This window comes from Tupaia chinensis, unplaced genomic scaffold (assembly GCF_000334495.1).
Source record: "Tupaia chinensis unplaced genomic scaffold, TupChi_1.0 Scaffold000381_1, whole genome shotgun sequence".
NCBI classification, from domain to species: Eukaryota; Metazoa; Chordata; class Mammalia; order Scandentia; family Tupaiidae; genus Tupaia; species Tupaia belangeri.
This window is the reverse complement of record NW_006159883.1, coordinates 97,335-105,542: the sequence shown is the minus strand read 5'-3', so window position 1 is coordinate 105,542 and position 8,208 is coordinate 97,335. Positions and strand designations below refer to the sequence as shown.

Below are 8,208 nucleotides of genomic sequence, written 5' to 3'. Positions count from 1 at the left end.
CACACACACACACACACTCCATCCCTCTCTGGTCAAATTAAAAATAAATAAATGAATAAATAAATAAATAAAGTCAAATAAAAATAATTCTTTAAAAAAAAAGTGGGAAATTTCATTTTTATTCTTTTCTCTTTTTGAGTTCATACTTTCATGGACAAAGCAATCTTTTTTTTTCTTTTTTTTTTTTTTTTAATTGGCCAGAGGGTGCTCACCAGAGAGAAATAGAGAGAGAGAGGGAAAGTAAGAAAACAAGCCTCAGATCCAGGACTCAAACTGTGGTTGACCATGTGGGAGTCCAGCACCTTAACCACCATGCCACCTGCTGGCCCCATCCTTTGCATTTTTAATATTGTGAAGTAAGTGCAAGAGTTCCTTTAATGTGATGATGTTGTCTATTTGTTTGTTTGTTTTTTCAGCATCACTTCTCTGAGAAGCCTTGATCAGGTCACAACAGCTTTCCTCACTTCTGTCATGAAGTTCACCAGCGCTGAAATGCCCTGGCTGCATGTCTAGAATCTCTCCAATGATGGCAGCGTGAGCTCTTTCCCAGTTAGCTAATTCCTCTTTAACTTCATTATATTCTTTTTTTTTTTTTTGAGAGGTTTTTGCTATAGGGTGTATGCACTCACCAGAAAGACACAGAGAGACAGAAAGACAGAAAGTGAGAAATCACCCCCTAGAGGGGATGGCCACACCGCAATCCCTTCTCCTCCATTCTCCTCTCGGGATCTTAGGCATGCATGCACACACACTTGGCATGAGTTTAAGCCACCGGGTCCAGGACTTGAACCGCGGTCTACTACATGGGAGTCCAGCAACATAGCCATTACACTAACTGCTGGTCCCCCTGGCCAATACTCTCTTTAAATGATCTATTTTTTGTAAAATGTCACATTAATTTTTCACTGGCAGACAAGGAGGCAATGCACCTATAAACATTTCTGTCTGTATATGAAATAAATAACAGACAGCAATGTATAGTAGATGTATAGTAACTGAGACCAGCAGATGACGCAATGTTTACATCACTGGACTCCCACATAGTTGACCATGGTTCGAGTCCCGGACCTGGCAGTTTGAAATTCACACCTGGCATTTGAGCGTGCATTCCCAAGATCCCAAGAGGAGAATGGAGGAAAGGAATTGCGACATGGCCTTCCCCTAGGTGTGTGTGTGTGTGGGGGGGTCCTCACTTTCTCTATCACCGAGTCTGTCTGTCTCTCTCTCTCTGGCGAATGCACATGCCCTAAGGCAAAAACATCTTTTAAAAAAAGTAGATGTATAGTGACTAATTCTGACAGACCGTAAGAGAAAAGATGTGATTGGCCACTGATCATGATGCATATCTGTTACGTATGTAGTAATTTGTGGATTTATGTAGCAGCTCAAGGTTTGAAGAAATAGTAGCAAAGTTTATATTTTATGTAATTACTCATAGTTAACATACCATGGTAGCTGAAATTTTTAAAATATTTATTTATTTATTTTAATTTTACCAGAGAGGAACACACACACACACACACACAGAGGGAGAGACAGACAGACAGACAGAAAAGGAAAGTGAGAAAGCAAGTCATCAGGTCCAGGACTTGAACCATGGTCAGCCATGTGGGCATCCAGTGCCCTTAACCTCCACACCACCTGCTGGCCCCCCATGGTAACTGAAATTTGAACCCTGTTCTTAGTGCTCTCCTGTTATTTAAACCTAGTGACTAAAATCCATGTATATTGGAACCACATAAAGAAAAGATTGTCTCTATATATTTTTCTTTAATTTGCCAGAAGCTGACAAAGACAGAGAGAAAATGAGAAAGCACCCCTCATGAGAAATGGTCACATCGCAAATCCTTCTTGTTTATTTTTCCCTTCTTATAGGATTTTGGGCATACACTCACACACATTGTATTTTTCAGGCCGCTGGGTCCAGGATTTGAACTACACAGTCGGCCATGTGGGATCCAGCCGCCTCAATCAAGATGCCACCAGCTGGCCCTGTATATTTTTATCGTTAAAAAATTTTTTGTTAATATTTATTAACCTTTTCTTTAACACAAATATACATAAATTTTAACTGTATTATGTATTCAATTTAAACATTCTTTCTGATTTGTGATTACTTAATTGAAGGAACAACATTTAAATTAAATCAAAGGTAAAATTTATCAGAAAATATTTCAATCTGATGAATGAGGTTATTTTCTTTTCCTTAAGAGCATATATTCTTGGTTGAGCATTGCTTACTATTAAAATGAACTAACATTTATGATTACTGATATTCCTGATTGGCATTTCTATGGAAAAAAATCCCTGAGAAAACATGTTCACATAGATACACAGATGGGAATTGCAGAGTTTTATAATGAATATAACAATAGTAATCATATCATGAACTGTCTCTAAGTTATTTGTCAAAAAATTCTTTCACTTTGTTGAAAACAAGAAGTTAGAAACCTTTCTCACTTGCGAAAGTGCTTGTTACCCAGACAGTAGAACATTCATTTTCTTGGGGTGGGACAGTGGTGTCCTGGTAAAACGAGACACTGTGCAAGGCAATCCCACGTTGGAAGCTTCCCAGTTTGAGTCTGGAAACCTCCCTGATGATACCAGGCATATGAATGAGTGCCCCTGATCCAAGGATGGCTGATGACTTGGGTACATCATGGTGTCAAGCCCTAGTTAGAGGCGCTGTCTCTAGCTCTGTCCCTCATGGAAGAAGTAGAGAAATTAAAAAAAAAAAAATTGGGAACTAGCAGTTGGCCTAATGGCTATGTTACTGGACTCCCATGTAGTCAATTGCTGTTCAAGTCCCGGACCCGATGGCTTAAACTCATGCTGGGCGTGTGTGCGTGCGTGCCCAAGATCCTGAGAGGAGAATGGTGGAGAAGGGATTGCAGCATGGTCATTCCTCTCGGGAGTGATTTCTCACTTTCTGTCTCTCTGTCTCTCTCTGTCTTTCCAGCGAGCACATGTGCCCTATAGCAAAAACCTCTCAAAAAAAGAAAAAAAGAAAGAAAGATATGTTCATTTGATTATTTATAGGAAGTATACCAAAAAAAGCTTTACAAAGAGATACCAGCTTCAGGACCAGAAGATGACGTAATGGTTATGTCACTGGACTTCTAATTGACTGTGGTTCGAGTCACAGAACTGGTGGCTTAAACCTCACACTGGGCACCTGTGTGCGTGTGTGCCCAAGATCTCGAGAGGAGAATGGAGGAGAAGGGATTGTGGCATGGCAATCCCCCCTGGTGGGTGATTTCTCATTTTCTGTCTCTCTCTGTCTCTCTGGCGAGAACATGCATCCTATTGCAAAAATCTCAAAAGAAGAAAAAAGTATCAGTTGCATAGAAACTTCATATACCTGCACGGTTGTTGCATATAGTACAATTCCTGAGAACAGCATCCACTTTGTCCTCTACTTGAATGGCATGAGCTAGAATTATGCAGTGCACAACTTATGTAGCCTCATGTGGTGGCCTTATATATTACACTTACTCTTTCTCTCTCTTTTTTTCACTCAGCAGCAACTTACTTAACTCAATATGTAAATAAAGTATACAAATTTTCTGTCTAAACCTGCCATCTACCTAGACTGATAACATCATAATGAGCATATGAAACATTTAAAGGCCTGACTGTCCTCAGGGGAAAGATGTACTTAATAAAGCAAATGATAGTTAACATGATTATCTTTAGAAACCAAGAGTCCTCTGAAAGGTGAAGTGTGATATGAAGAAGGCAGAGCTCAATGGCAAGATCACAAGATCATTTGTGTCTTATTTCCACAGTGGCTCTTTATGTCTTTAAGAGTTGGAATTACAGCCCATTCTGGACTGTGTCGGGTCAGCTTGTTGGTCTCTGCGATCTGAGAGCTGACAACTTCTTTGCGATGAGGAGCCTGCTTCAGGCAACTCTGCAGCCTTCACCATGCCACAAAACGAATATATTGAATTACATCATAAACGCTATGGATACCTTTTGGATTACCATGAGAAAAAGAGAAAGAAGGAAAGTCGTGAGGCTCATGAACGTTAGAAGAAGGCAAAAGAGATGATTGGTCTGAAGGCTAAGCTCTATCGTAAACAGCGCCATGCTGAGAAAATACAAATGAAAAAGACTATCAAGATGCATGAAAAGAGGAACACCAAACAGAAGAATGATAAAGAGACTCCACAAGGAGCAGTACCTGCCTATCTGATGGACAGAGAAGGACAGTCCCGAGTTAAAGTATTTTCCAATATGATTAAACAAAAACGAAAAGAGAAAGTGGGAAAATGAGAAGTCCCTCTACCCAAAGTTCGAGCCCAGGGAGAAACAGAAGTGTTAAAAGTTATTTGAACAGGAAAGAGAAAGAAGAAGGCATGGAAGAGGATGGTTACAAAAGTCTGATTTGTTGGAGATGGCTTTACTAGAAAACCACTTAAATATAAAAGATTCATTAGGTCAATGGACTTACGTTTCAAGAAGGCCCATGTAACACATCCTGAACTGAAAGCCACCTTTTGCCTGCCAATACTTAGTGTAAAGAAGAATCCCTCATCCCCACTATATACAACTTTGGGTGTTATCACCAAAGGTACTGTATTTGAGGTGAACGTGAGCAAGTTGGGCCTTATGACACAAAGAAGCAAGGTTATTTGGGGGAAATATGCCCAAGTTACCAACAATCCTGAAAATGATAGATGCATAAATGCTGTTTTACTGATTTGATAGCAGTCGCGTACAAATAACTCTTCGTAATTTTTGAAGATGATATATCATCTGGAAAACCATCATGACTGACGTTTCTGAATATAGTCAGTCTTACATGTCTGCAGTCATCAAAAGATTATTTATTAAATTGTACAAAAACATTAAACTGGCCTGGTTTTACAAAAAAAAGGCTTGGAATTAAGCATATCTATTTTATTTGAACAGTGTCATTAATTTATTTAACTTATGAATGCTAATTGTATATTTCTGAGTGCATCAAATCTACGAGCATTTGCAGTGGTCTCTGATAAAACGTGATACGGAGCAACTAACCCCCAGTCCCTTTAGGACTGGCCATTCTCTTGGCAAGATGAAGAAGTCTAACGGTCCAGCTCATGAACACTTCTAAGGATTCATTCAAAACCAGGCAGTGGAAGCAGAAACTTTAATTGGCCCGTGGAGCACTCTGAAATAACTCTGCACAAATGACAATATGGTGAATTCTATTACCCAAGAATCATTTAATAAATGGAGTTAGTGATTCTAGGAAACCCTACAATAAGTTAGGTGCAGCCTATAATGTTTTCTATATGTCAAACTTGGCAATTATTCCCACAAATAGCCATTTCTATGCTTCAGTGACAAAAATGGAAAGAATGCCCTATCGTCAATCAGTCACTACTGTGTCTCTTAATGGCAACACCAACAATAGCATCACTATCAGTTATAAAGGATGAACTATATAATTACAATTAACTACAAAGTTCAAAATTTCTTGAAGAAATGTTAATACGATTCTAATTTTCAAATTGAGGTTGCAATGGAAAAATAATGTAAATATTCCTTCATTGAAATAACTAACTTTTGGAGCCAGCAAGTGGTGTAGTGGTTAAGATGCTGGACTCCCACATGGTTGAACATTGTTCGAGTCCTGAACCCAGTGGCTTGAAAATCACAACGGGTGTGTGTGTGTGTGTGTGTGTGTGTGTGTGTGTGCATGCGTGCCCAAAATCCCAGGAGGAGAGGGGATTGTGACAGAGTCATCCCTTCTCAGAGATGATTTCTCTTTTCTCTCTCACTGTCTTTCTTTCTCTCTGGCAAGCACATGTACTCTATAACAAAAACCTAAAAACAAACAAATAAAAAACTATCTTTCATGTACCACATCCTGAGTGTTTTTACATTTGTAATTTTATTTTTTCCAGTAACTTTATGCTAGTTTGAGAAATTTTTTTTTTGTTTGTTTGTTTGTTTTCTTGTGTTTTGTTTGTTTGTTTGTTTGTTTGTTTCTGCCATAGGGTATGTGTACTTGCCAGAGAGACAGTGTGAGGGAAAGTGAGAAATCACCCCGCCCCCCGCAAGGGAGATGCCACACCTCAATCCTGTCTTTATTCTCCTCCTGGAATTTTGGGCATGCACACACATGTGATGTGTGATTTTCAAGTCATCAAGTCCAGTATTCAAACCCAGTCATGTGGGAACCCATTGCCTCAACCACCATGCCACCTGCTGGATCAGGTTGAGAAAATATTTATATCATCTGTGTGTTTTTTGTTTTTTGCTTTTCAGTTTGCTATAGGGTATGTGCCCTCTCTGAAGACAGACAGAGAGAAAGAGGGAGAGAAATTGATAAATCATCCCCCAGAGATGATGGCCACACCCTTCTTGTCTCTTCTCTGGGGAACTGGGCATGCACACACCTGTGCCTGGAGAGATGTTCAAGCTGTTAGGTTCACAGCTTAAACTGTGAGGTCAGTCATGCAGGATCTAGTGGCCTTAACCTTCACACCCTCTACTGGCCCCTTCCTCTGTCTTTTATAGGTCAGAAAAGTAAGCATCAGAGAAGTTTAGCAATTACGCATGTGAGATAAGTGGAAGAAATGAAGCTCGGACCTGAAATTAATCTCATTTGTTCTCCTCTACTAAACTGTTTATCAGACGTGGAAATGTCAAAACTTTTGTTTTCCTTTCATTTCAGATCCAACACACATTGTAATAACTGTAGAAGAATCACCAGCTGCCCTTGGTTAGAACGCAGATTCCTAGGTCTCCTCCCTTGAGAAATCTGGGTGGTGGTGGCAGTGGGGTGCTGCATAACCAGCAGCCCACAGAATCCAATGAGGATGATCTGATATGTGGAATTTAACTAAAAGCACCCAAAAGAGAACAAACAGGTGCTGTTTAGTCGGAGCTTGCTGTAGCAAGAGCCTGTCACCATCACTTGCCCTTGCAGAGGCTCAAGAGGTAGGCCGGGGAGTGGGAAAGCTTTAAAAACTGAAAAAAGCAAAGCCCTAGGTATCCTCTGATTGGAAGTCACTGGCATGGAAAAGCTGGAGGAGGGCTACTGGGGGGTGGGGGTGTATTTTATCTGATTGGTTTGGGGAACATATTTGGCTTTCTCTGGTTGGTCCTGAGGTGGAAGCAGGGTAAAAATAGGGAAGTTGGCAGTTGTCCACGGGTGTCCTGACTGTTGTGGTCCAATTACTGCAGAGTTTGTGGTTTGGCTTCCTAGACTTACGTGGTTCAGAGTTATGTCGTCATATGCCGTGAACATTGTCTATCTGTGTAGTCTGCCTCTCAGGCCGCACTCTGAGAAACACACTGGGTTTCTGGCGAGGTTTCGTCCTGACTGCTCCCTTAAGGCAGCTAGAGTGTATGCTCCAAGAGCGCTCTGGACCTCCTTTCTACAGTCCAGGACTAGTGCATTAGTACTGGTCTCGTATCAGGTACTCATAAAGCACCTAACATCTTGCAATGAAGGAATGGATGATAAATGAAAATATTTGATATTAGCTTCTGTTGGAACAAGCAAAATGAACGTTCTGGTGTGGCATGTGGACATCTTTAAGTGAACAGGCGGGTGTCACCAGAAAGGCTGCAGGCTAGGCTACTCCTTCCAGCTATGTCCTAAATGGTGGGCTCTCCCCAGGGTGGACTTAGCCTGAGGCCTGGCCGCCCTCAGATTTTCTCTACACTTCCAGGTCAACCCGCCAAGTGCCCATCAGCTCCAGAGGCTTCCTCCCGAGTGCTCTGCTGGGAGTGGGAGGCCATTTGTGGGAAAGTGGGGGCCACTTCTAGCATTTCTAAGGGAGCTGCAGTCCCGGGCCTGAGTTCTGCTTTATCTGCACACTTTCTCCTCTCTCCCCAGAGACCGGGCAGACGCGCTACTGAGGGAGGAATAAGTACACATATCCCCCATATATGGTCTTAATTCAGGACCCACTGAGTTGTTCTAAGAGAAGACGCTCCACAGAGACTGAGACAGACATACAGACTTCAAGGGAAGAGGAGCAGGCCGGCGACCCAGGAGGACGCAGGACAGCGCCCCCACCTGCTGCGGGGGAACCCCGGGAAGGGCTGCAGCCGCGCGCCTGCCACCCCGCCCCGCCCCGCGCTGCGCTGCCGGGGGAGGGGGAGTTCCTGCGAGTGGCCCCGCTCAGGCTGCGCGGGGGGCTGTTCGCGCGGAGGCTGGGGAGCAGCCGGGGCACCAAAATAGGAGCCACCGCGGGCCCGAGC

At 42.3% G+C, this 8,208-nt stretch overlaps 1 pseudogene; it reads left to right on the top strand.

The window, feature by feature from the left end:
• The first annotated feature begins 3,927 nt into the window (after positions 1-3,927).
• LOC106735416 (ribosome biogenesis protein NSA2 homolog pseudogene) lies at positions 3,928-4,726 on the top strand (annotated as a pseudogene).
• The last annotated feature ends 3,482 nt before the right edge of the window (positions 4,727-8,208 follow it).